Source organism: Ambystoma mexicanum, chromosome 13 (assembly GCF_040938575.1).
Source record: "Ambystoma mexicanum isolate Mex_15411 chromosome 13, UKY_AmexF1_1, whole genome shotgun sequence".
NCBI classification, from domain to species: Eukaryota; Metazoa; Chordata; class Amphibia; order Caudata; family Ambystomatidae; genus Ambystoma; species Ambystoma mexicanum.
In genome coordinates, this window is record NC_090938.1 from 358,392,908 (window position 1) to 358,417,095 (window position 24,188).

Consider the following 24,188-nt stretch of genomic DNA (forward strand, 5'->3'; position numbering starts at 1 on the left):
CATTGAATTTAAATAGTGAGTGATGGCAATAACCCTTTTCCAATTAAATTTTGCCACATCAACGTCCCTGAAAATAGAGAAAGGCGTGCAATCCAGAACCGCTGTACTGTTCAATAGAGTAAGGGCTTCACCGTGATCATCTGCATCTGTCATCACAAGATTATCAAGGTCTTTTTCTTGAAGAAATTAGGTCCAGAAAGCCGACCTTCCCCACAGACTATTCAGACACCTTGCGCTTGTGGCTTTGTTATAGGCCCGAATCCATTGGTAAAAGGTTGCACAGGTACAATGTGCAATATCAGTTCCTATTCAACAATGTTCAAGAAAATTACCATTTGGAGGCCCTGATGAGGATCGAACTCACGACCCCTGGTTTACAAGACCAGTGCTCTGCCACTGAGCTACAGAGCCCCTCTAGTTACAATGCATAACAGCAACACAACGAGCACACAACATGATGTTTACTGGGTAGACATATTTGAAGGGTGTGTGAGAATGTATGTATATGATTGTGATTTGACCTGTTTTTTTCTGGCCGATTCTTTGAGGAGCAGCTAATTTGTGCGTATTCCGTGCAATTTTAGGGTGACTAATGAGGAGATGTGATGCGTGAAAGTTGAAAAAAACATGTACATGGCAGCAGAGAGACAATATGGATATTACCTTTGCTTTTTTAAATTTCTATCCGGATTCTGGCTCAAAGGGTAGTCAAGCACAGCAGATTGCATTCCTGCCAGTAACACGACAACCTTGTTTGTGTCCTTCTTAATCAACTAACATGCATATTTTCACTTTTGTCTGTATGTTCTTTGAAAGCCAATGGCAATGGTGCTTAGAGCAATGCAGATGTTTAAAAAAGATTTCAAAAGTTAAAATCGACAAAGGTGGGATTCGAAACCACGCGTGTACAGTAGATTAGCAGTCCATCGCCTTAACCACTCGGCCACCTCGTCTACAGGGATTATGTTAGGCATTCAAGTCTTTACAGGTAATAACACAAACATCTTCAAAATAGAACCACAATGCGTTCCTTGTTGAGGTACATCCAGCCGTTTGCAGGAAAACTGCCTCACTTGCTGTTGAGAAAAATTCATCAAAGTCCTGGGGTGTTTATAGGCATCGCCAAGATGACATTGGGAGGTGTTTCAATTGACACGTGTTGAATATGAGGAAGAGCATCATGCTGGCTCCAGTGGCACTGCCTGCAGCATGACAAAAATGTAGAAGGGACATTTGACTGCACCATTGGCTGAACATCAGTGGCAAAGTGTATATCAGGCTAAAAGGTAAGCTCCAGTGGCACAATATGGGCACTACAAGGCACCCATAATTTGGTGTCAGCTAAAAAGACAATGCCAGAGCTTGTGGGTGCTTTTGTACACTTGTGTGTGTGTTTGTGGGTGTAGTTTCATGTTGAAAACCAAAACACAGCAGCTCCAGTGGCGCAATCGGTTAGCGCGCGGTACTTATACAGCAGTACATGCAGTGAGCAATGCCGAGGTTGTGAGTTCAAGCCTCACCTGGAGCAACTTTGGAACTTTTTACTAATTCACCTCAAAACTGAATTATTGAACCAATAAATGTTCTGGACATTTTTTGGTTCACCTCAAGGTTTCCTTGATTGTCAGTTAATGTTGTATGACAGCTCCTCTGCCTTTTAGACATGGAATACTCATTGCAAGTTATTTATGGGGTGTTTGCGCTTTAAATACAGCTACGGAGGGTTTTTGAAAATAGAACAGAAAATAAAAAATGTCAACTGTTATTATACTCCATTTTCTGCTGAGCACCACTTACGGAAGACATTTGTAAAGGTAGAAAAAGGGTTACTGGAGTAGGATCCAGGAGACAATATCAACTTACAAAGAATAATGTTGTCTATTTACTGCATTATCGCCTTTGAAGCAAACCTCTGAGAATAAATACCCTTTCACTAATCAGGCAGTCACTTTGATAAAATCAAGCAGAACAAGGATGCTGATAGGAACTCGCCTCATTTGCATATCGGCTAGGGCTTCTGGGAGCCATGAGAATTAGGAGTTGAAGGTTTTGCAGATCGAGATTGCTAAAGGGCTGGGCATTTGCACAGACCTCTCCATGCCTGATTGGTGCCGAAGGTTAGTTGCAAGTGGTCCCCTGCTCACCCTACCTTACACAGGGCCATGCCCAGTTAGGCCCCTCAGGGCTAGGCCCGGCAGGGCTAAGCCCAGCGTTTGTCAGGCGTTCGTCAGGCGAAGTGCCTGGACCCCTGCTCATCATACCTCAGAATCTGGTCTAGCTATTGCAGACATGGGGAATGGTGCTTATATCCCATTGACAGCGCCCACAAGCTGCATACTAATAGCCAATGATGTGTGAATGCGGTCAGGGTAGCAGACATATAGAACAATTGGGTGGGTTCGCTTCCGAACTGGATGCACAGGAGCAGGAGAGAATGGCTGTTGGCGATGTATGCAACTTGCTCTGCGTGAACACATCTACCGACCCCTTCCCCTACACACACGGGCACATACACACACACACACACACATAGCCATTGGAGCTATGCAGAGCTAATCAGAAAGATTGGTAATCATTAGAACATGAAAGATATGTGTTCATTTTTTATTAAACTTGTGGACTCCCGCAGAAACGGAGGGACTCACATCTCTAATTGAGGCTTGCTTACCTCTATACAAATGTGTTTGCTGGCTGTCTTTCTTCAACTGGTATGTGCGGTTGTGTCTGTCTTTGTCTTTCAACACGCCTGGCACGTTTACATTATCAAAGAGATGATTGTATGGAGATGGGGAACACCCCTCCGTTGCATTGTGAACTTGAACAGTCTTTTCACCAAAGCAGCTACATGCGACATTGCAAGGTTTTTGTCAGGCTTTGCCTGAAAACATTAGGCCTTCCTCTCGAACTCTATTTCACTCCTTCTGTGGAAGACTTCAATTATGAGGATGCATCCCGTCATAAAAGGTTCTCTGTAGATGGTGCAACTCTGGCTTCTCTTCCCCGTGCTTTTTGAAAATAATCCGCCCGAGGCCCTGATGAGGTTTGAACTCATGACCCCTGGTTTACGAGACCAGTGCTCTGCCACTGAGCTACAAGGCCACCTGCTGCTTGCTCACAGCCAACAACAGAAAGTGCAAAGAAACCATGGGTTTTACCTAGGTAGATCTCCAGGTATATGAATTTCTGGTTGTGTAAAAATGGCTGTATATCTCTGCATGTGTTCAGTACGTCATCATACATCTGATTTGCGAAAGCGTGTGTGCTTATGTTGGTGATACATTGTCGGTATGCGTTTGAGTATGTACTTTTACGGGTATGTATGTATTGAGTAGGATGCTGAACAGGTTCATGAGTTTAGATAGCAGGTCAGAATGATGGCAAAAGGAACATGTAAAAGGCAGACAACTAAAAGAAAAAAGAATTTGGGATGTAAGCTTGGGAGTTTACTAACTGCGCTGATTTTGGCTCCTATAATAGTAAAGAATGGAAACCTACGAGGAAAGTCTTTGACTAATTTCATTCTCCGCCTGCACCAATGAACTTATTTTTACATCTCTATTTCCATATCTGTACTCATTCCTGTCTTTCACAGGGAGGTTGAAAGACTTTGGTCTATGTTTAAATGCAGACTATAAAGAAAAAATACGACGAAGGTGGGATTCGAACCCACGCGTGCAGAGCACAATGGATTAGCAGTCCATCGCCTTAACCACTCGGCCACCTCGTCTGTTTGGGAACGGTGCTCGAGTCCCATGCTTAAAGAAGAGATAAAACAATGGTGGTGCAAAGTCAGTGAAAAATAGATCATGTTTGTCATAATAGAAACAAGATCGTTGACTCGTTCTTCCTTACCCGGCCATTGATAGATAAACACATCAAGTTGAAGTTCAGAAAAATATAACAAGAGCTCCTGGAGGGTTCACAACACTAATCCAGAGGAAGGTGCTTGAGCTTCCGTATGGCACACCATTAGTAGTAAAACCAGCATAACGCAAGCTCCAGTTTCCCAGTGTTTGGCATCATTCAACGTTTCCAGCCAAGATCAAAGTTCAGATGCTGCTGCTTCCTGTGATGTCATTGAATTTAAATAGTGAGTGATGGCAATAACCCTTTTCCAATTAAATTTTGCCACATCAACGTCCCTGAAAATAGAGAAAGGCGTGCAACCCAGAACCGCTGTACTGTTCAATAGAGTAAGGGCTTCACCGTGATCATCTGCATCTGTCATCACAAGATTATCAAGGTCTTTTTCTTGAAGAAATTAGGTCCAGAAAGCCGACCTTCCCCACAGACTATTCAGACACCTTGCGCTTGTGGCTTTGTTATAGGCCCGAATCCATTGGTAAAAGGTTGCACAGGTACAATGTGCAATATCAGTTCCTATTCAACAATGTTCAAGAAAATTACCATTTGGAGGCCCTGATGAGGATCGAACTCACGACCCCTGGTTTACAAGACCAGTGCTCTGCCACTGAGCTACAGAGCCCCTCAGGTTACAACGCATAACAGCAACACAACGAGCACACAACATGATGTTTACTGGGTAGACATATTTGAAGGGTGTGTGAGAATGTATGTATATGATTGTGATTTGACCTGTTTTTTTCTGGCCGATTTTTTGAGGAGCAGCTAATTTGTGCGTATTCCGTGCAATTTTAGGGTGACTAATGAGGAGATGTGATGCGTGAAAGTTGAAAAAAACATGTACATGGCAGCAGAGAGACAATATGGATATTACCTTTGCTTTTTTAAATTTCTATCCGGATTCTGGCTCAAAGGGTAGTCAAGCACAGCAGATTGCATTCCTGCCAGTAACACGACAACCTTGTTTGTGTCCTTCTTAATCAACTAACATGCATATTTTCACTTTTGTCTGTATGTTCTTTGAAAGCCAATGGCAATGGTGCTTAGAGCAATGCAGATGTTTAAAAAAGATTTCAAAAGTTAAAATCGACAAAGGTGGGATTCGAAACCACGCGTGTACAGCAGATTAGCAGTCCATCGCCTTAACCACTCGGCCACCTCGTCTACAGGGATTATGTTAGGCATTCAAGTCTTTACAGGTAATAACACAAACATCTTCAAAATAGAACCACAATGCGTTCCTTGTTGAGGTACATCCAGCCGTTTGCAGGAAAACTGCCTCACTTGCTGTTGAGAAAAATTCATCAAAGTCCTGGGGTGTTTATAGGCATCGCCAAGATGACATTGGGAGGTGTTTCAATTGACACGTGTTGAATATGAGGAAGAGCATCATGCTGGCTCCAGTGGCACTGCCTGCAGCATGACAAAAATGTAGAAGGGACATTTGACTGCACCATTGGCTGAACATCAGTGGCAAAGTGTATATCAGGCTAAAAGGTAAGCTCCAGTGGCACAATATGGGCACTACAAGGCACCCATAATTTGGTGTCAGCTAAAAAGACAATGCCAGAGCTTGTGGGTGCTTTTGTACACTTGTGTGTGTGTTTGTGGGTGTAGTTTCATGTCGAAAACCAAAACACAGCAGCTCCAGTGGCGCAATCGGTTAGCGCGCGGTACTTATACAGCAGTACATGCAGTGAGCAATGCCGAGGTTGTGAGTTCAAGCCTCACCTGGAGCAACTTTGGAACTTTTTACTAATTCACCTCAAAACTGAATTATTGAACCAATAAATGTTCTGGACATTTTTTGGTTCACCTCAAGGTTTCCTTGATTGTCAGTTAATGTTGTATGACAGCTCCTCTGCCTTTTAGACATGGAATACTCATTGCAAGTTATTTATGGGGTGTTTGCGCTTTAAATACAGCTACGGAGGGTTTTTGAAAATAGAACAGAAAATAAAAAATGTCAACTGTTATTATACTCCATTTTCTGCTGAGCACCACTTACGGAAGACATTTGTAAAGGTAGAAAAAGGGTTACTGGAGTAGGATCCAGGAGACAATATCAACTTACAAAGAATAATGTTGTCTATTTACTGCATTATCGCCTTTGAAGCAAACCTCTGAGAATAAATACCCTTTCACTAATCAGGCAGTCACTTTGATAAAATCAAGCAGAACAAGGATGCTGATAGGAACTCGCCTCATTTGCATATGGGCTAGGGCTTCTGGGAGCCATGAGAATTAGGAGTTGAAGGTTTTGCAGATCGAGATTGCTAAAGGGCTGGGCATTTGCACAGACCTCTCCATGCCTGATTGGTGCCGAAGGTTAGTTGCAAGTGGTCCCCTGCTCACCCTACCTTACACAGGGCCATGCCCAGTTAGGCCCCTCAGGGCTAGGCCCGGCAGGGCTAAGCCCAGCGTTTGTCAGGCGTTCGTCAGGCGAAGTGCCTGGACCCCTGCTCATCATACCTCAGAATCTGGTCTAGCTATTGCAGACATGGGGAATGGTGCTTATATCCCATTGACAGCGCCCACAAGCTGCATACTAATAGCCAATGATGTGTGAATGCGGTCAGGGTAGCAGACATATAGAACAATTGGGTGGGTTCGCTTCCGAACTGGATGCACAGGAGCAGGAGAGAATGGCTGTTGGCGATGTATGCAACTTGCTCTGCGTGAACACATCTACCGACCCCTTCCCCTACACACACGGGCACATACACACACACACACACACATAGCCATTGGAGCTATGCAGAGCTAATCAGAAAGATTGGTAATCATTAGAACATGAAAGATATGTGTTCATTTTTTATTAAACTTGTGGACTCCCGCAGAAACGGAGGGACTCACATCTCTAATTGAGGCTTGCTTACCTCTATACAAATGTGTTTGCTGGCTGTCTTTCTTCAACTGGTATGTGCGGTTGTGTCTGTCTTTGTCTTTCAACACGCCTGGCACGTTTACATTATCAAAGAGATGATTGTATGGAGATGGGGAACACCCCTCCGTTGCATTGTGTACTTGAACAGTCTTTTCACCAAAGCAGCTACATGCGACATTGCAAGGTTTTTGTCAGTCTTTGCCTGAAAACATTAGGCCTTCCTCTCGAACTCTATTTCACTCCTTCTGTGGAAGACTTCAATTATGAGGATGCATCCCGTCATAAAAGGTTCTCTGTAGATGGTGCAACTCTGGCTTCTCTTCCCCGTGCTTTTTGAAAATAATCCGCCCGAGGCCCTGATGAGGTTTGAACTCATGACCCCTGGTTTACGAGACCAGTGCTCTGCCACTGAGCTACAAGGCCACCTGCTGCTTGCTCACAGCCAACAACAGAAAGTGCAAAGAAACCATGGGTTTTACCTAGGTAGATCTCCAGGTATATGAATTTCTGGTTGTGTAAAAATGGCTGTATATCTCTGCATGTGTTCAGTACGTCATCATACATCTGATTTGCGAAAGCGTGTGTGCTTATGTTGGTGATACATTGTCGGTATGCGTTTGAGTATGTACTTTTACGGGTATGTATGTATTGAGTAGGATGCTGAACAGGTTCATGAGTTTAGATAGCAGGTCAGAATGATGGCAAAAGGAACATGTAAAAGGCAGACAACTAAAAGAAAAAAGAATTTGGGATGTAAGCTTGGGAGTTTACTAACTGCGCTGATTTTGGCTCCTATAATAGTAAAGAATGGAAACCTACGAGGAAAGTCTTTGACTAATTTCATTCTCCGCCTGCACCAATGAACTTATTTTTACATCTCTATTTCCATATCTGTACTCATTCCTGTCTTTCACAGGGAGGTTGAAAGACTTTGGTCTATGTTTAAATGCAGACTATAAAGAAAAAATACGACGAAGGTGGGATTCGAACCCACGCGTGCAGAGCACAATGGATTAGCAGTCCATCGCCTTAACCACTCGGCCACCTCGTCTGTTTGGGAACGGTGCTCGAGTCCCATGCTTAAAGAAGAGATAAAACAATGGTGGTGCAAAGTCAGTGAAAAATAGATCATGTTTGTCATAATAGAAACAAGATCGTTGACTCGTTCTTCCTTACCCGGCCATTGATAGATAAACACATCAAGTTGAAGTTCAGAAAAATATAACAAGAGCTCCTGGAGGGTTCACAACACTAATCCAGAGGAAGGTGCTTGAGCTTCCGTATGGCACACCATTAGTAGTAAAACCAGCATAACGCAAGCTCCAGTTTCCCAGTGTTTGGCATCATTCAACGTTTCCAGCCAAGATCAAAGTTCAGATGCTGCTGCTTCCTGTGATGTCATTGAATTTAAATAGTGAGTGATGGCAATAACCCTTTTCCAATTAAATTTTGCCACATCAACGTCCCTGAAAATAGAGAAAGGCGTGCAACCCAGAACCGCTGTACTGTTCAATAGAGTAAGGGCTTCACCGTGATCATCTGCATCTGTCATCACAAGATTATCAAGGTCTTTTTCTTGAAGAAATTAGGTCCAGAAAGCCGACCTTCCCCACAGACTATTCAGACACCTTGCGCTTGTGGCTTTGTTATAGGCCCGAATCCATTGGTAAAAGGTTGCACAGGTACAATGTGCAATATCAGTTCCTATTCAACAATGTTCAAGAAAATTACCATTTGGAGGCCCTGATGAGGATCGAACTCACGACCCCTGGTTTACAAGACCAGTGCTCTGCCACTGAGCTACAGAGCCCCTCAGGTTACGACGCATAACAGCAACACAACGAGCACACAACATGATGTTTACTGGGTAGACATATTTGAAGGGTGTGTGAGAATGTATGTATATGATTGTGATTTGACCTGTTTTTTTCTGGCCGATTTTTTGAGGAGCAGCTAATTTGTGCGTATTCCGTGCAATTTTAGGGTGACTAATGAGGAGATGTGATGCGTGAAAGTTGAAAAAAACATGTACATGGCAGCAGAGAGACAATATGGATATTACCTTTGCTTTTTTAAATTTCTATCCGGATTCTGGCTCAAAGGGTAGTCAAGCACAGCAGATTGCATTCCTGCCAGTAACACGACAACCTTGTTTGTGTCCTTCTTAATCAACTAACATGCATATTTTCACTTTTGTCTGTATGTTCTTTGAAAGCCAATGGCAATGGTGCTTAGAGCAATGCAGATGTTTAAAAAAGATTTCAAAAGTTAAAATCGACAAAGGTGGGATTCGAAACCACGCGTGTACAGCAGATTAGCAGTCCATCGCCTTAACCACTCGGCCACCTCGTCTACAGGGATTATGTTAGGCATTCAAGTCTTTACAGGTAATAACACAAACATCTTCAAAATAGAACCACAATGCGTTCCTTGTTGAGGTACATCCAGCCGTTTGCAGGAAAACTGCCTCACTTGCTGTTGAGAAAAATTCATCAAAGTCCTGGGGTGTTTATAGGCATCGCCAAGATGACATTGGGAGGTGTTTCAATTGACACGTGTTGAATATGAGGAAGAGCATCATGCTGGCTCCAGTGGCACTACCTGCAGCATGACAAAAATGTAGAAGGGACATTTGACTGCACCATTGGCTGAACATCAGTGGCAAAGTGTATATCAGGCTAAAAGGTAAGCTCCAGTGGCACAATATGGGCACTACAAGGCACCCATAATTTGGTGTCAGCTAAAAAGACAATGCCAGAGCTTGTGGGTGCTTTTGTACACTTGTGTGTGTGTTTGTGGGTGTAGTTTCATGTTGAAAACCAAAACACAGCAGCTCCAGTGGCGCAATCGGTTAGCGCGCGGTACTTATACAGCAGTACATGCAGTGAGCAATGCCGAGGTTGTGAGTTCAAGCCTCACCTAGAGCAACTTTGGAACTTTTTACTAATTCACCTCAAAACTGAATTATTGAACCAATAAATGTTCTGGACATTTTTTGGTTCACCTCAAGGTTTCCTTGATTGTCAGTTAATGTTGTATGACAGCTCCTCTGCCTTTTAGACATGGAATACTCATTGCAAGTTATTTATGGGGTGTTTGCGCTTTAAATACAGCTACGGAGGGTTTTTGAAAATAGAACAGAAAATAAAAAATGTCAACTGTTATTATACTCCATTTTCTGCTGAGCACCACTTACGGAAGACATTTGTAAAGGTAGAAAAAGGGTTACTGGAGTAGGATCCAGGAGACAATATCAACTTACAAAGAATAATGTTGTCTATTTACTGCATTATCGCCTTTGAAGCAAACCTCTGAGAATAAATACCCTTTCACTAATCAGGCAGTCACTTTGATAAAATCAAGCAGAACAAGGATGCTGATAGGAACTCGCCTCATTTGCATATGGGCTAGGGCTTCTGGGAGCCATGAGAATTAGGAGTTGAAGGTTTTGCAGATCGAGATTGCTAAAGGGCTGGGCATTTGCACAGACCTCTCCATGCCTGATTGGTGCCGAAGGTTAGTTGCAAGTGGTCCCCTGCTCACCCTACCTTACACAGGGCCATGCCCAGTTAGGCCCCTCAGGGCTAGGCCCGGCAGGGCTAAGCCCGGCGTTTGTCAGGCGAAGTGCCTGGACCCCTGCTCATCATACCTCAGAATCTGGTCTAGCTATTGCAGACATGGGGAATGGTGCTTATATCCCATTGACAGCGCCCACAAGCTGCATACTAATAGCCAATGATGTGTGAATGCGGTCAGGGTAGCAGACATATAGAACAATTGGGTGGGTTCGCTTCCGAACTGGATGCACAGGAGCAGGAGAGAATGGCTGTTGGCGATGTATGCAACTTGCTCTGCGTGAACACATCTACCGACCCCTTCCCCTACACACACGGGCACATACACACACACACACACACATAGCCATTGGAGCTATGCAGAGCTAATCAGAAAGATTGGTAATCATTAGAACATGAAAGATATGTGTTCATTTTTTATTAAACTTGTGGACTCCCGCAGAAACGGAGGGACTCACATCTCTAATTGAGGCTTGCTTACCTCTATACAAATGTGTTTGCTGGCTGTCTTTCTTCAACTGGTAGGTGCGGTTGTGTCTGTCTTTGTCTTTCAACACGCCTGGCACGTTTACATTATCAAAGAGATGATTGTATGGAGATGGGGAACACCCCTCCGTTGCATTGTGAACTTGAACAGTCTTTTCACCAAAGCAGCTACATGCGACATTGCAAGGTTTTTGTCAGTCTTTGCCTGAAAACATTAGGCCTTCCTCTCGAACTCTATTTCACTCCTTCTGTGGAAGACTTCAATTATGAGGATGCATCCCGTCATAAAAGGTTCTCTGTAGATGGTGCAACTCTGGCTTCTCTTCCCCGTGCTTTTTGAAAATAATCCGCCAGAGGCCCTGATGAGGTTTGAACTCATGACCCCTGGTTTACGAGACCAGTGCTCTGCCACTGAGCTACAAGGCCACCTGCTGCTTGCTCACAGCCAACAACAGAAAGTGCAAAGAAACCATGGGTTTTACCTAGGTAGATCTCCAGGTATATGAATTTCTGGTTGTGTAAAAATGGCTGTATATCTCTGCATGTGTTCAGTACGTCATCATACATCTGATTTGCGAAAGCGTGTGTGCTTATGTTGGTGATACATTGTCGGTATGCGTTTGAGTATGTACTTTTACGGGTATGTATGTATTGAGTAGGATGCTGAACAGGTTCATGAGTTTAGATAGCAGGTCAGAATGATGGCAAAAGGAACATGTAAAAGGCAGACAACTAAAAGAAAAAAGAATTTGGGATGTAAGCTTGGGAGTTTACTAACTGCGCTGATTTTGGCTCCTATAATAGTAAAGAATGGAAACCTACGAGGAAAGTCTTTGACTAATTTCATTCTCCGCCTGCACCAATGAACTTATTTTTACATCTCTATTTCCATATCTGTACTCATTCCTGTCTTTCACAGGGAGGTTGAAAGACTTTGGTCTATGTTTAAATGCAGACTATAAAGAAAAAATACGACGAAGGTGGGATTCGAACCCACGCGTGCAGAGCACAATGGATTAGCAGTCCATCGCCTTAACCACTCGGCCACCTCGTCTGTTTGGGAACGGTGCTCGAGTCCCATGCTTAAAGAAGAGATAAAACAATGGTGGTGCAAAGTCAGTGAAAAATAGATCATGTTTGTCATAATAGAAACAAGATCGTTGACTCGTTCTTCCTTACCCGGCCATTGATAGATAAACACATCAAGTTGAAGTTCAGAAAAATATAACAAGAGCTCCTGGAGGGTTCACAACACTAATCCAGAGGAAGGTGCTTGAGCTTCCGTATGGCACACCATTAGTAGTAAAACCAGCATAACGCAAGCTCCAGTTTCCCAGTGTTTGGCATCATTCAACGTTTCCAGCCAAGATCAAAGTTCAGATGCTGCTGCTTCCTGTGATGTCATTGAATTTAAATAGTGAGTGATGGCAATAACCCTTTTCCAATTAAATTTTGCCACATCAACGTCCCTGAAAATAGAGAAAGGCGTGCAATCCAGAACCGCTGTACTGTTCAATAGAGTAAGGGCTTCACCGTGATCATCTGCATCTGTCATCACAAGATTATCAAGGTCTTTTTCTTGAAGAAATTAGGTCCAGAAAGCCGACCTTCCCCACAGACTATTCAGACACCTTGCGCTTGTGGCTTTGTTATAGGCCCGAATCCATTGGTAAAAGGTTGCACAGGTACAATGTGCAATATCAGTTCCTATTCAACAATGTTCAAGAAAATTACCATTTGGAGGCCCTGATGAGGATCGAACTCACGACCCCTGGTTTACAAGACCAGTGCTCTGCCACTGAGCTACAGAGCCCCTCTAGTTACAATGCATAACAGCAACACAACGAGCACACAACATGATGTTTACTGGGTAGACATATTTGAAGGGTGTGTGAGAATGTATGTATATGATTGTGATTTGACCTGTTTTTTTCTGGCCGATTCTTTGAGGAGCAGCTAATTTGTGCGTATTCCGTGCAATTTTAGGGTGACTAATGAGGAGATGTGATGCGTGAAAGTTGAAAAAAACATGTACATGGCAGCAGAGAGACAATATGGATATTACCTTTGCTTTTTTAAATTTCTATCCGGATTCTGGCTCAAAGGGTAGTCAAGCACAGCAGATTGCATTCCTGCCAGTAACACGACAACCTTGTTTGTGTCCTTCTTAATCAACTAACATGCATATTTTCACTTTTGTCTGTATGTTCTTTGAAAGCCAATGGCAATGGTGCTTAGAGCAATGCAGATGTTTAAAAAAGATTTCAAAAGTTAAAATCGACAAAGGTGGGATTCGAAACCACGCGTGTACAGTAGATTAGCAGTCCATCGCCTTAACCACTCGGCCACCTCGTCTACAGGGATTATGTTAGGCATTCAAGTCTTTACAGGTAATAACACAAACATCTTCAAAATAGAACCACAATGCGTTCCTTGTTGAGGTACATCCAGCCGTTTGCAGGAAAACTGCCTCACTTGCTGTTGAGAAAAATTCATCAAAGTCCTGGGGTGTTTATAGGCATCGCCAAGATGACATTGGGAGGTGTTTCAATTGACACGTGTTGAATATGAGGAAGAGCATCATGCTGGCTCCAGTGGCACTGCCTGCAGCATGACAAAAATGTAGAAGGGACATTTGACTGCACCATTGGCTGAACATCAGTGGCAAAGTGTATATCAGGCTAAAAGGTAAGCTCCAGTGGCACAATATGGGCACTACAAGGCACCCATAATTTGGTGTCAGCTAAAAAGACAATGCCAGAGCTTGTGGGTGCTTTTGTACACTTGTGTGTGTGTTTGTGGGTGTAGTTTCATGTTGAAAACCAAAACACAGCAGCTCCAGTGGCGCAATCGGTTAGCGCGCGGTACTTATACAGCAGTACATGCAGTGAGCAATGCCGAGGTTGTGAGTTCAAGCCTCACCTGGAGCAACTTTGGAACTTTTTACTAATTCACCTCAAAACTGAATTATTGAACCAATAAATGTTCTGGACATTTTTTGGTTCACCTCAAGGTTTCCTTGATTGTCAGTTAATGTTGTATGACAGCTCCTCTGCCTTTTAGACATGGAATACTCATTGCAAGTTATTTATGGGGTGTTTGCGCTTTAAATACAGCTACGGAGGGTTTTTGAAAATAGAACAGAAAATAAAAAATGTCAACTGTTATTATACTCCATTTTCTGCTGAGCACCACTTACGGAAGACATTTGTAAAGGTAGAAAAAGGGTTACTGGAGTAGGATCCAGGAGACAATATCAACTTACAAAGAATAATGTTGTCTATTTACTGCATTATCGCCTTTGAAGCAAACCTCTGAGAATAAATACCCTTTCACTAATCAGGCAGTCACTTTGATAAAATCAAGCAGAACAAGGATGCTGATAGGAACTCGCCTCATTTGCATATCGGCTAGGGCTTCTGGGAGCCATGAGAATTAGGAGTTGAAGGTTTTGCAGATCGAGATTGCTAAAGGGCTGGGCATTTGCACAGACCTCTCCATGCCTGATTGGTGCCGAAGGTTAGTTGCAAGTGGTCCCCTGCTCACCCTACCTTACACAGGGCCATGCCCAGTTAGGCCCCTCAGGGCTAGGCCCGGCAGGGCTAAGCCCAGCGTTTGTCAGGCGTTCGTCAGGCGAAGTGCCTGGACCCCTGCTCATCATACCTCAGAATCTGGTCTAGCTATTGCAGACATGGGGAATGGTGCTTATATCCCATTGACAGCGCCCACAAGCTGCATACTAATAGCCAATGATGTGTGAATGCGGTCAGGGTAGCAGACATATAGAACAATTGGGTGGGTTCGCTTCCGAACTGGATGCACAGGAGCAGGAGAGAATGGCTGTTGGCGATGTATGCAACTTGCTCTGCGTGAACACATCTACCGACCCCTTCCCCTACACACACGGGCACATACACACACACACACACACATAGCCATTGGAGCTATGCAGAGCTAATCAGAAAGATTGGTAATCATTAGAACATGAAAGATATGTGTTCATTTTTTATTAAACTTGTGGACTCCCGCAGAAACGGAGGGACTCACATCTCTAATTGAGGCTTGCTTACCTCTATACAAATGTGTTTGCTGGCTGTCTTTCTTCAACTGGTATGTGCGGTTGTGTCTGTCTTTGTCTTTCAACACGCCTGGCACGTTTACATTATCAAAGAGATGATTGTATGGAGATGGGGAACACCCCTCCGTTGCATTGTGAACTTGAACAGTCTTTTCACCAAAGCAGCTACATGCGACATTGCAAGGTTTTTGTCAGGCTTTGCCTGAAAACATTAGGCCTTCCTCTCGAACTCTATTTCACTCCTTCTGTGGAAGACTTCAATTATGAGGATGCATCCCGTCATAAAAGGTTCTCTGTAGATGGTGCAACTCTGGCTTCTCTTCCCCGTGCTTTTTGAAAATAATCCGCCCGAGGCCCTGATGAGGTTTGAACTCATGACCCCTGGTTTACGAGACCAGTGCTCTGCCACTGAGCTACAAGGCCACCTGCTGCTTGCTCACAGCCAACAACAGAAAGTGCAAAGAAACCATGGGTTTTACCTAGGTAGATCTCCAGGTATATGAATTTCTGGTTGTGTAAAAATGGCTGTATATCTCTGCATGTGTTCAGTACGTCATCATACATCTGATTTGCGAAAGCGTGTGTGCTTATGTTGGTGATACATTGTCGGTATGCGTTTGAGTATGTACTTTTACGGGTATGTATGTATTGAGTAGGATGCTGAACAGGTTCATGAGTTTAGATAGCAGGTCAGAATGATGGCAAAAGGAACATGTAAAAGGCAGACAACTAAAAGAAAAAAGAATTTGGGATGTAAGCTTGGGAGTTTACTAACTGCGCTGATTTTGGCTCCTATAATAGTAAAGAATGGAAACCTACGAGGAAAGTCTTTGACTAATTTCATTCTCCGCCTGCACCAATGAACTTATTTTTACATCTCTATTTCCATATCTGTACTCATTCCTGTCTTTCACAGGGAGGTTGAAAGACTTTGGTCTATGTTTAAATGCAGACTATAAAGAAAAAATACGACGAAGGTGGGATTCGAACCCACGCGTGCAGAGCACAATGGATTAGCAGTCCATCGCCTTAACCACTCGGCCACCTCGTCTGTTTGGGAACGGTGCTCGAGTCCCATGCTTAAAGAAGAGATAAAACAATGGTGGTGCAAAGTCAGTGAAAAATAGATCATGTTTGTCATAATAGAAACAAGATCGTTGACTCGTTCTTCCTTACCCGGCCATTGATAGATAAACACATCAAGTTGAAGTTCAGAAAAATATAACAAGAGCTCCTGGAGGGTTCACAACACTAATCCAGAGGAAGGTGCTTGAGCTTCCGTATGGCACACCATTAGTAGTAAAACCAGCATAACGCAAGCTCCAGTTTCCCAGTGTTTGGCATCATTCAACGTTTCCAGCCAAGATCAAAGTTCAGATGCTGCTGCTTCCTGTGATGTCATTGAATTTAAATAGTGAGTGATGGCAATAACCCTTTTCCAATTAAATTTTGCCACATCAACGTCCCTGAAAATAGAGAAAGGCGTGCAACCCAGAACCGCTGTACTGTTCAATAGAGTAAGGGCTTCACCGTGATCATCTGCATCTGTCATCACAAGATTATCAAGGTCTTTTTCTTGAAGAAATTAGGTCCAGAAAGCCGACCTTCCCCACAGACTATTCAGACACCTTGCGCTTGTGGCTTTGTTATAGGCCCGAATCCATTGGTAAAAGGTTGCACAGGTACAATGTGCAATATCAGTTCCTATTCAACAATGTTCAAGAAAATTACCATTTGGAGGCCCTGATGAGGATCGAACTCACGACCCCTGGTTTACAAGACCAGTGCTCTGCCACTGAGCTACAGAGCCCCTCAGGTTACAACGCATAACAGCAACACAACGAGCACACAACATGATGTTTACTGGGTAGACATATTTGAAGGGTGTGTGAGAATGTATGTATATGATTGTGATTTGACCTGTTTTTTTCTGGCCGATTTTTTGAGGAGCAGCTAATTTGTGCGTATTCCGTGCAATTTTAGGGTGACTAATGAGGAGATGTGATGCGTGAAAGTTGAAAAAAACATGTACATGGCAGCAGAGAGACAATATGGATATTACCTTTGCTTTTTTAAATTTCTATCCGGATTCTGGCTCAAAGGGTAGTCAAGCACAGCAGATTGCATTCCTGCCAGTAACACGACAACCTTGTTTGTGTCCTTCTTAATCAACTAACATGCATATTTTCACTTTTGTCTGTATGTTCTTTGAAAGCCAATGGCAATGGTGCTTAGAGCAATGCAGATGTTTAAAAAAGATTTCAAAAGTTAAAATCGACAAAGGTGGGATTCGAAACCACGCGTGTACAGCAGATTAGCAGTCCATCGCCTTAACCACTCGGCCACCTCGTCTACAGGGATTATGTTAGGCATTCAAGTCTTTACAGGTAATAACACAAACATCTTCAAAATAGAACCACAATGCGTTCCTTGTTGAGGTACATCCAGCCGTTTGCAGGAAAACTGCCTCACTTGCTGTTGAGAAAAATTCATCAAAGTCCTGGGGTGTTTATAGGCATCGCCAAGATGACATTGGGAGGTGTTTCAATTGACACGTGTTGAATATGAGGAAGAGCATCATGCTGGCTCCAGTGGCACTGCCTGCAGCATGACAAAAATGTAGAAGGGACATTTGACTGCACCATTGGCTGAACATCAGTGGCAAAGTGTATATCAGGCTAAAAGGTAAGCTCCAGTGGCACAATATGGGCACTACAAGGCACCCATAATTTGGTGTCAGCTAAAAAGACAATGCCAGAGCTTGTGGGTGCTTTTGTACACTTGTGTGTGTGTTTGTGGGTGTAGTTTCATGTCGAAAACCAAAACACAGCAGCTCCAGTGGCGCAATCGGTTAGCGCGCGGTACTTATACAGCAGTACATGCAGTGAGCAATGCCGAGGTTGTGAGTTCAAGCCTCACCTGGAGCAACTTTGGAACTTTTTACTAATTCACCTCAAAACTGAATTATTGAACCAATAAATGTTCTGGACATTTTTTGGTTCACCTCAAGGTTTCCTTGATTGTCAGTTAATGTTGTATGACAGCTCCTCTGCCTTTTAGACATGGAATACTCATTGCAAGTTATTTATGGGGTGTTTGCGCTTTAAATACAGCTACGGAGGGTTTTTGAAAATAGAACAGAAAATAAAAAATGTCAACTGTTATTATACTCCATTTTCTGCTGAGCACCACTTACGGAAGACATTTGTAAAGGTAGAAAAAGGGTTACTGGAGTAGGATCCAGGAGACAATATCAACTTACAAAGAATAATGTTGTCTATTTACTGCATTATCGCCTTTGAAGCAAACCTCTGAGAATAAATACCCTTTCACTAATCAGGCAGTCACTTTGATAAAATCAAGCAGAACAAGGATGCTGATAGGAACTCGCCTCATTTGCATATGGGCTAGGGCTTCTGGGAGCCATGAGAATTAGGAGTTGAAGGTTTTGCAGATCGAGATTGCTAAAGGGCTGGGCATTTGCACAGACCTCTCCATGCCTGATTGGTGCCGAAGGTTAGTTGCAAGTGGTCCCCTGCTCACCCTACCTTACACAGGGCCATGCCCAGTTAGGCCCCTCAGGGCTAGGCCCGGCAGGGCTAAGCCCAGCGTTTGTCAGGCGTTCGTCAGGCGAAGTGCCTGGACCCCTGCTCATCATACCTCAGAATCTGGTCTAGCTATTGCAGACATGGGGAATGGTGCTTATATCCCATTGACAGCGCCCACAAGCTGCATACTAATAGCCAATGATGTGTGAATGCGGTCAGGGTAGCAGACATATAGAACAATTGGGTGGGTTCGCTTCCGAACTGGATGCACAGGAGCAGGAGAGAATGGCTGTTGGCGATGTATGCAACTTGCTCTGCGTGAACACATCTACCGACCCCTTCCCCTACACACACGGGCACATACACACACACACACACACATAGCCATTGGAGCTATGCAGAGCTAATCAGAAAGATTGGTAATCATTAGAACATGAAAGATATGTGTTCATTTTTTATTAAACTTGTGGACTCCCGCAGAAACGGAGGGACTCACATCTCTAATTGAGGCTTGCTTACCTCTATACAAATGTGTTTGCTGGCTGTCTTTCTTCAACTGGTATGTGCGGTTGTGTCTGTCTTTGTCTTTCAACACGCCTGGCACGTTTACATTATCAAAGAGATGATTGTATGGAGATGGGGAACACCCCTCCGTTGCATTGTGTACTTGAACAGTCTTTTCACCAAAGCAGCTACATGCGACATTGCAAGGTTTTTGTCAGTCTTTGCCTGAAAACATTAGGCCTTCCTCTCGAACTCTATTTCACTCCTTCTGTGGAAGACTTCAATTATGAGGATGCATCCCGTCATAAAAGGTTCTCTGTAGATGGTGCAACTCTGGCTTCTCTTCCCCGTGCTTTTTGAAAATAATCCGCCCGAGGCCCTGATGAGGTTTGAACTCATGACCCCTGGTTTACGAGACCAGTGCTCTGCCACTGAGCTACAAGGCCACCTGCTGCTTGCTCACAGCCAACAACAGAAAGTGCAAAGAAACCATGGGTTTTACCTAGGTAGATCTCCAGGTATATGAATTTCTGGTTGTGTAAAAATGGCTGTATATCTCTGCATGTGTTCAGTACGTCATCATACATCTGATTTGCGAAAGCGTGTGTGCTTATGTTGGTGATACATTGTCGGTATGCGTTTGAGTATGTACTTTTACGGGTATGTATGTATTGAGTAGGATGCTGAACAGGTTCATGAGTTTAGATAGCAGGTCAGAATGATGGCAAAAGGAACATGTAAAAGGCAGACAACTAAAAGAAAAAAGAATTTGGGATGTAAGCTTGGGAGTTTACTAACTGCGCTGATTTTGGCTCCTATAATAGTAAAGAATGGAAACCTACGAGGAAAGTCTTTGACTAATTTCATTCTCCGCCTGCACCAATGAACTTATTTTTACATCTCTATTTCCATATCTGTACTCATTCCTGTCTTTCACAGGGAGGTTGAAAGACTTTGGTCTATGTTTAAATGCAGACTATAAAGAAAAAATACGACGAAGGTGGGATTCGAACCCACGCGTGCAGAGCACAATGGATTAGCAGTCCATCGCCTTAACCACTCGGCCACCTCGTCTGTTTGGGAACGGTGCTCGAGTCCCATGCTTAAAGAAGAGATAAAACAATGGTGGTGCAAAGTCAGTGAAAAATAGATCATGTTTGTCATAATAGAAACAAGATCGTTGACTCGTTCTTCCTTACCCGGCCATTGATAGATAAACACATCAAGTTGAAGTTCAGAAAAATATAACAAGAGCTCCTGGAGGGTTCACAACACTAATCCAGAGGAAGGTGCTTGAGCTTCCGTATGGCACACCATTAGTAGTAAAACCAGCATAACGCAAGCTCCAGTTTCCCAGTGTTTGGCATCATTCAACGTTTCCAGCCAAGATCAAAGTTCAGATGCTGCTGCTTCCTGTGATGTCATTGAATTTAAATAGTGAGTGATGGCAATAACCCTTTTCCAATTAAATTTTGCCACATCAACGTCCCTGAAAATAGAGAAAGGCGTGCAACCCAGAACCGCTGTACTGTTCAATAGAGTAAGGGCTTCACCGTGATCATCTGCATCTGTCATCACAAGATTATCAAGGTCTTTTTCTTGAAGAAATTAGGTCCAGAAAGCCGACCTTCCCCACAGACTATTCAGACACCTTGCGCTTGTGGCTTTGTTATAGGCCCGAATCCATTGGTAAAAGGTTGCACAGGTACAATGTGCAATATCAGTTCCTATTCAACAATGTTCAAGAAAATTACCATTTGGAGGCCCTGATGAGGATCGAACTCACGACCCCTGGTTTACAAGACCAGTGCTCTGCCACTGAGCTACAGAGCCCCTCAGGTTACGACGCATAACAGCAACACAACGAGCACACAACATGATGTTTACTGGGTAGACATATTTGAAGGGTGTGTGAGAATGTATGTATATGATTGTGATTTGACCTGTTTTTTTCTGGCCGATTTTTTGAGGAGCAGCTAATTTGTGCGTATTCCGTGCAATTTTAGGGTGACTAATGAGGAGATGTGATGCGTGAAAGTTGAAAAAAACATGTACATGGCAGCAGAGAGACAATATGGATATTACCTTTGCTTTTTTAAATTTCTATCCGGATTCTGGCTCAAAGGGTAGTCAAGCACAGCAGATTGCATTCCTGCCAGTAACACGACAACCTTGTTTGTGTCCTTCTTAATCAACTAACATGCATATTTTCACTTTTGTCTGTATGTTCTTTGAAAGCCAATGGCAATGGTGCTTAGAGCAATGCAGATGTTTAAAAAAGATTTCAAAAGTTAAAATCGACAAAGGTGGGATTCGAAACCACGCGTGTACAGCAGATTAGCAGTCCATCGCCTTAACCACTCGGCCACCTCGTCTACAGGGATTATGTTAGGCATTCAAGTCTTTACAGGTAATAACACAAACATCTTCAAAATAGAACCACAATGCGTTCCTTGTTGAGGTACATCCAGCCGTTTGCAGGAAAACTGCCTCACTTGCTGTTGAGAAAAATTCATCAAAGTCCTGGGGTGTTTATAGGCATCGCCAAGATGACATTGGGAGGTGTTTCAATTGACACGTGTTGAATATGAGGAAGAGCATCATGCTGGCTCCAGTGGCACTGCCTGCAGCATGACAAAAATGTAGAAGGGACATTTGACTGCACCATTGGCTGAACATCAGTGGCAAAGTGTATATCAGGCTAAAAGGTAAGCTCCAGTGGCACAATATGGGCACTACAAGGCACCCATAATTTGGTGTCAGCTAAAAAGACAATGCCAGAGCTTGTGGGTGCTTTTGTACACTTGTGTGTGTGTTTGTGGGTGTAGTTTCATGTCGAAAACCAAAACACAGCAGCTCCAGTGGCGCAATCGGTTAGCGCGCGGTACTTATACAGCAGTACATGCAGTGAGCAATGCCGAGGTTGTGAGTTCAAGCCTCACCTGGAGCAACTTTGGAACTTTTTACTAATTCACCTCAAAACTGAATTATTGAACCAATAAATGTTCTGGACATTTTTTGGTTCACCTCAAGGTTTCCTTGATTGTCAGTTAATGTTGTATGACAGCTCCTCTGCCTTTTAGACATGGAATACTCATTGCAAGTTATTTATGGGGTGTTTGCGCTTTAAATACAGCTACGGAGGGTTTTTGAAAATAGAACAGAAAATAAAAAATGTCAACTGTTATTATACTCCATTTTCTGCTGAGCACCACTTACGGAAGACATTTGTAAAGGTAGAAAAAGGGTTACTGGAGTAGGATCCAGGAGACAATATCAACTTACAAAGAATAATGTTGTCTATTTACTGCATTATCGCCTTTGAAGCAAACCTCTGAGAATAAATACCCTTTCACTAATCAGGCAGTCACTTTGATAAAATCAAGCAGAACAAGGATGCTGATAGGAACTCGCCTCATTTGCATATGGGCTAGGGCTTCTGGGAGCCATGAGAATTAGGAGTTGAAGGTTTTGCAGATCGAGATTGCTAAAGGGCTGGGCATTTGCACAGACCTCTCCATGCCTGATTGGTGCCGAAGGTTAGTTGCAAGTGGTCCCCTGCTCACCCTACCTTACACAGGGCCATGCCCAGTTAGGCCCCTCAGGGCTAGGCCCGGCAGGGCTAAGCCCAGCGTTTGTCAGGCGTTCGTCAGGCGAAGTGCCTGGACCCCTGCTCATCATACCTCAGAATCTGGTCTAGCTATTGCAGACATGGGGAATGGTGCTTATATCCCATTGACAGCGCCCACAAGCTGCATACTAATAGCCAATGATGTGTGAATGCGGTCAGGGTAGCAGACATATAGAACAATTGGGTGGGTTCGCTTCCGAACTGGATGCACAGGAGCAGGAGAGAATGGCTGTTGGCGATGTATGCAACTTGCTCTGCGTGAACACATCTACCGACCCCTTCCCCTACACACACGGGCACATACACACACACACACACACATAGCCATTGGAGCTATGCAGAGCTAATCAGAAAGATTGGTAATCATTAGAACATGAAAGATATGTGTTCATTTTTTATTAAACTTGTGGACTCCCGCAGAAACGGAGGGACTCACATCTCTAATTGAGACTTGCTTACCTCTATACAAATGTGTTTGCTGGCTGTCTTTCTTCAACTGGTATGTGCGGTTGTGTCTGTCTTTGTCTTTCAACACGCCTGGCACGTTTACATTATCAAAGAGATGATTGTATGGAGATGGGGAACACCCCTCCGTTGCATTGTGTACTTGAACAGTCTTTTCACCAAAGCAGCTACATGCGACATTGCAAGGTTTTTGTCAGTCTTTGCCTGAAAACATTAGGCCTTCCTCTCGAACTCTATTTCACTCCTTCTGTGGAAGACTTCAATTATGAGGATGCATCCCGTCATAAAAGGTTCTCTGTAGATGGTGCAACTCTGGCTTCTCTTCCCCGTGCTTTTTGAAAATAATCCGCCCGAGGCCCTAATGAGGTTTGAACTCATAACCCCTGGTTTACGAGACCAGTGCTCTGCCACTGAGCTACAAGGCCACCTGCTGCTTGCTCACAGCCAACAACAGAAAGTGCAAAGAAACCATGGGTTTTACCTAGGTAGATCTCCAGGTATATGAATTTCTGGTTGTGTAAAAATGGCTGTATATCTCTGCATGTGTTCAGTACGTCATCATACATCTGATTTGCGAAAGCGTGTGTGCTTATGTTGGTGATACATTGTCGGTATGCGTTTGAGTATGTACTTTTACGGGTATGTATGTATTGAGTAGGATGCTGAACAGGTTCATGAGTTTAGATAGCAGGTCAGAATGATGGCAAAATGAAGATGTAAAAGGCAGACAACTAAAAGAAAAAAGAATTTGGGATGTAAGCTTGGGAGTTTACTAACTGCGCTGATTTTGGCTCCTATAATAGTAAAGAATGGAAACCTACGAGGAAAGTCTTTGACTAATTTCATTCTCCGCCTGCACCAATGAACTTATTTTTACATCTCTATTTCCATATCTGTACTCATTCCTGTCTTTCACAGGGAGGTTGAAAGACTTTGGTCTATGTTTAAATGCAGACTATAAAGAAAAAATACGACGAAGGTGGGATTCGAACCCACGCGTGCAGAGCACAATGGTTTAGCAGTCCATCGCCTTAACCACTCGGCCACCTCGTCTGTTTGGGAACGGTGCTCGAATCCCATGCTTAAAGAAGAGATAAAACAATGGTGGTGCAAAGTCAGTGAAAAATAGATCATGTTTGTCATAATAGAA

At 43.5% G+C, this 24,188-nt stretch overlaps 26 non-coding genes across 26 annotated transcripts; 6 read left to right on the plus strand and 20 right to left on the minus strand.

Annotated features, from left to right (window-relative positions):
* Positions 1–339: 339 nt before the first annotated feature.
* Positions 340–411, minus strand: TRNAT-UGU (transfer RNA threonine (anticodon UGU)). The gene has a single exon. It is a non-coding gene; the product is annotated as a tRNA-Thr (tRNA).
* A 465-nt stretch (positions 412–876) lies between these two features.
* TRNAS-GCU (transfer RNA serine (anticodon GCU)) lies at positions 877–953 on the minus strand. The gene has a single exon. It is a non-coding gene; the product is annotated as a tRNA-Ser (tRNA).
* A 480-nt stretch (positions 954–1,433) lies between these two features.
* Positions 1,434–1,528, plus strand: TRNAI-UAU (transfer RNA isoleucine (anticodon UAU)). The gene is made up of 2 exons: positions 1,434–1,471; positions 1,493–1,528. It is a non-coding gene; the product is annotated as a tRNA-Ile (tRNA).
* A 1,499-nt stretch (positions 1,529–3,027) lies between these two features.
* TRNAT-CGU (transfer RNA threonine (anticodon CGU)) lies at positions 3,028–3,099 on the minus strand. Its single transcript has one exon. It is a non-coding gene; the product is annotated as a tRNA-Thr (tRNA).
* A 546-nt stretch (positions 3,100–3,645) lies between these two features.
* On the minus strand, positions 3,646–3,727 carry TRNAS-GCU (transfer RNA serine (anticodon GCU)). The gene has a single exon. It is a non-coding gene; the product is annotated as a tRNA-Ser (tRNA).
* A 687-nt stretch (positions 3,728–4,414) lies between these two features.
* TRNAT-UGU (transfer RNA threonine (anticodon UGU)) lies at positions 4,415–4,486 on the minus strand. Its single transcript has one exon. It is a non-coding gene; the product is annotated as a tRNA-Thr (tRNA).
* A 1,022-nt stretch (positions 4,487–5,508) lies between these two features.
* Positions 5,509–5,603, plus strand: TRNAI-UAU (transfer RNA isoleucine (anticodon UAU)). The gene is made up of 2 exons: positions 5,509–5,546; positions 5,568–5,603. It is a non-coding gene; the product is annotated as a tRNA-Ile (tRNA).
* Positions 5,604–7,102: 1,499 nt separating this feature from the next.
* Positions 7,103–7,174, minus strand: TRNAT-CGU (transfer RNA threonine (anticodon CGU)). The gene has a single exon. It is a non-coding gene; the product is annotated as a tRNA-Thr (tRNA).
* Positions 7,175–7,720: 546 nt separating this feature from the next.
* On the minus strand, positions 7,721–7,802 carry TRNAS-GCU (transfer RNA serine (anticodon GCU)). The gene has a single exon. It is a non-coding gene; the product is annotated as a tRNA-Ser (tRNA).
* A 687-nt stretch (positions 7,803–8,489) lies between these two features.
* TRNAT-UGU (transfer RNA threonine (anticodon UGU)) lies at positions 8,490–8,561 on the minus strand. The gene has a single exon. It is a non-coding gene; the product is annotated as a tRNA-Thr (tRNA).
* A 1,022-nt stretch (positions 8,562–9,583) lies between these two features.
* TRNAI-UAU (transfer RNA isoleucine (anticodon UAU)) lies at positions 9,584–9,678 on the plus strand. Its single transcript has 2 exons — positions 9,584–9,621; positions 9,643–9,678. It is a non-coding gene; the product is annotated as a tRNA-Ile (tRNA).
* A 1,488-nt stretch (positions 9,679–11,166) lies between these two features.
* On the minus strand, positions 11,167–11,238 carry TRNAT-CGU (transfer RNA threonine (anticodon CGU)). The gene has a single exon. It is a non-coding gene; the product is annotated as a tRNA-Thr (tRNA).
* Positions 11,239–11,784: 546 nt separating this feature from the next.
* On the minus strand, positions 11,785–11,866 carry TRNAS-GCU (transfer RNA serine (anticodon GCU)). The gene has a single exon. It is a non-coding gene; the product is annotated as a tRNA-Ser (tRNA).
* Positions 11,867–12,553: 687 nt separating this feature from the next.
* TRNAT-UGU (transfer RNA threonine (anticodon UGU)) lies at positions 12,554–12,625 on the minus strand. Its single transcript has one exon. It is a non-coding gene; the product is annotated as a tRNA-Thr (tRNA).
* A 465-nt stretch (positions 12,626–13,090) lies between these two features.
* On the minus strand, positions 13,091–13,167 carry TRNAS-GCU (transfer RNA serine (anticodon GCU)). Its single transcript has one exon. It is a non-coding gene; the product is annotated as a tRNA-Ser (tRNA).
* A 480-nt stretch (positions 13,168–13,647) lies between these two features.
* Positions 13,648–13,742, plus strand: TRNAI-UAU (transfer RNA isoleucine (anticodon UAU)). The gene is made up of 2 exons: positions 13,648–13,685; positions 13,707–13,742. It is a non-coding gene; the product is annotated as a tRNA-Ile (tRNA).
* A 1,499-nt stretch (positions 13,743–15,241) lies between these two features.
* On the minus strand, positions 15,242–15,313 carry TRNAT-CGU (transfer RNA threonine (anticodon CGU)). Its single transcript has one exon. It is a non-coding gene; the product is annotated as a tRNA-Thr (tRNA).
* A 546-nt stretch (positions 15,314–15,859) lies between these two features.
* TRNAS-GCU (transfer RNA serine (anticodon GCU)) lies at positions 15,860–15,941 on the minus strand. Its single transcript has one exon. It is a non-coding gene; the product is annotated as a tRNA-Ser (tRNA).
* A 687-nt stretch (positions 15,942–16,628) lies between these two features.
* TRNAT-UGU (transfer RNA threonine (anticodon UGU)) lies at positions 16,629–16,700 on the minus strand. Its single transcript has one exon. It is a non-coding gene; the product is annotated as a tRNA-Thr (tRNA).
* A 1,022-nt stretch (positions 16,701–17,722) lies between these two features.
* On the plus strand, positions 17,723–17,817 carry TRNAI-UAU (transfer RNA isoleucine (anticodon UAU)). Its single transcript has 2 exons — positions 17,723–17,760; positions 17,782–17,817. It is a non-coding gene; the product is annotated as a tRNA-Ile (tRNA).
* A 1,499-nt stretch (positions 17,818–19,316) lies between these two features.
* Positions 19,317–19,388, minus strand: TRNAT-CGU (transfer RNA threonine (anticodon CGU)). The gene has a single exon. It is a non-coding gene; the product is annotated as a tRNA-Thr (tRNA).
* A 546-nt stretch (positions 19,389–19,934) lies between these two features.
* Positions 19,935–20,016, minus strand: TRNAS-GCU (transfer RNA serine (anticodon GCU)). Its single transcript has one exon. It is a non-coding gene; the product is annotated as a tRNA-Ser (tRNA).
* A 687-nt stretch (positions 20,017–20,703) lies between these two features.
* TRNAT-UGU (transfer RNA threonine (anticodon UGU)) lies at positions 20,704–20,775 on the minus strand. Its single transcript has one exon. It is a non-coding gene; the product is annotated as a tRNA-Thr (tRNA).
* Positions 20,776–21,797: 1,022 nt separating this feature from the next.
* TRNAI-UAU (transfer RNA isoleucine (anticodon UAU)) lies at positions 21,798–21,892 on the plus strand. The gene is made up of 2 exons: positions 21,798–21,835; positions 21,857–21,892. It is a non-coding gene; the product is annotated as a tRNA-Ile (tRNA).
* A 1,499-nt stretch (positions 21,893–23,391) lies between these two features.
* On the minus strand, positions 23,392–23,463 carry TRNAT-CGU (transfer RNA threonine (anticodon CGU)). Its single transcript has one exon. It is a non-coding gene; the product is annotated as a tRNA-Thr (tRNA).
* A 546-nt stretch (positions 23,464–24,009) lies between these two features.
* Positions 24,010–24,091, minus strand: TRNAS-GCU (transfer RNA serine (anticodon GCU)). The gene has a single exon. It is a non-coding gene; the product is annotated as a tRNA-Ser (tRNA).
* Positions 24,092–24,188: the final 97 nt, after the last annotated feature.